Here is a 1942-nt window from a genome sequence, read left to right on the forward strand (position 1 = left end):
AATCAGGAAACTCTTTCTGTAGGAAGTGATTCTCAACGGAGCCTCAGAGGATGAATAAGTCAGCCAGGGAGGCAGAGAGGATTTGAAGAATATGTCAAATAGACGGAAAGGGATGAGTGAGAGCATAGAGAACTCAGAACGTTAAACATGTTCATGCTGCTTGGAACTTCAAGCATGAGGAGAGAGGGGCAAAATATGAGGTCTCGCCCCTCCCTGGTGTGCCTTGTCATTCACCCACGTGTTGCTGACTCTCCAGAATGATCAATGGGAATTCACAGCATCAGAGAAGGTGAGAATTTAAATGTCTTCTGGCAACTCAAACTCAGCAGCTAAACGATAAAAGGATCTGGGACTCAGAACCAGCATCATCTTAGTACTTATCCAGAGACCCAGGAGGCTCTAGGGTATGTGAATCCACTCGGCCTCCTTCAGAGGTTTAGGACAGGAAAGAAGAAATGTTCTAAATTAGATGATATTGGAGATGGAAGGGTTGGTGGTGGGGAATTGAAGGGGATGGGAAGATGCATTTTTGTTTGTTTGGACTGTGGACATGTTGGGAACTGGACACATCAACTCAGCCATACCCTTGGTGCAAGGCCACTGAGCAAATAAGAGCAAAGAGTCAGAGAGAGGGAACGTAGAAGCATCCAAATCCCAATTGCTTAATACTAAAGAAGCTCCTGACCCATACAGAAAGCTCTGGCATTAAGAAAAATACTTGAAATATAAAGGTATACTGCATGTGAGTGAGTAACATGACACAAAAGCTGAGAATCGTGGAATTGCAGTGCTCAAATAGGCTTTCAAAGTCACTTGCCAATCTTTCACATTTCCTGGAGGAGGAAGCCGAGGCCCAGGGATGATGAAGTCTAGTCATTCATCCATTCAGGCATCTATAAATTATCTCGAACAAGTGCCTATTGGATGTTCCCAGGCCTATATGGTAGGAATAGAAACATGGAAGACTTCTTTTCTCTAGCCACATGGTTCTTATCATCTAATGATAAGCTATGTAAGATCTTTTGAGATATGACATGGTGCAGCGGGAACATTATGAGTAAAAGGTCAAGGAAGAGATGTAGGAAGTCTTCACAGGAGAACATAGCATTGAACTTGTTCTCAAAGGATGTGCAGAGATTCTCCAAAAATAGAAGGCAGAAGATAACATCGCAGACACAGCAATCAGGACATATAACATAAACATATTAAATCAAGATAGGAATTGGCATTAAAGCATTTACAACTTAGCAGCAATTACAGACCATCTGTTCGGAATATGAATGGTCCCTCCCTAACATCAATCCCATACATAACAAAAAGGAGGCATGAAGGTGATAGAAGAATTTACATCTTCTGATACCATGTTTGCTAAACGAAAGCATCCAATAACACATTAGGGATCAGAGTTTCTAAGAATTGTTCAAAGGGTAAGGATATAAAAAAGCATGAGTGTATATTAATTACTTAAATTCAGATTTGTAAGGAAGGAAATAATGGTTAGATGCAAAGTAGATAGATGGATAAAGTTGTAGAAGTGGGACAGGATACACTTTAAATATGCTAAGTTATTACATACACAATCTTACTTAATTTTCACAACAACCCGGGTATGAGTATGATTATGTCCATTTTAGGGATGAGAAAAATTGAGGCTCAAAGATACTGACTTCTCCAGAGGCACAAAGCCACTAGGTGCCAGGCTCAGAGTTTGAGTACCAGTCCAACTCCAATGTCAGGGCTCTTTCTATTAGTGACAATTTCTCCCAGGAACCCTGGTAGAAATAGGCTGTGGGTATCCTGAAGTTTATAAAAAGCAAGTAAAACAACCCAAAGAGTTTTAAAAAGGAATAAATACAATGCCATAGCTGATGACTATAAAAGAAGTATAGTTTATGAGGGATAGGCAAATTTCCCCCCAACATTTTATTAGGAAAATTTTCGA

The sequence above is a fragment of the Propithecus coquereli genome, unplaced genomic scaffold (assembly GCF_000956105.1).
Source record: "Propithecus coquereli isolate 6110/MARCELLA unplaced genomic scaffold, Pcoq_1.0 Scaffold121, whole genome shotgun sequence".
In the NCBI taxonomy this organism is placed as follows: domain Eukaryota; kingdom Metazoa; phylum Chordata; class Mammalia; order Primates; family Indriidae; genus Propithecus; species Propithecus coquereli.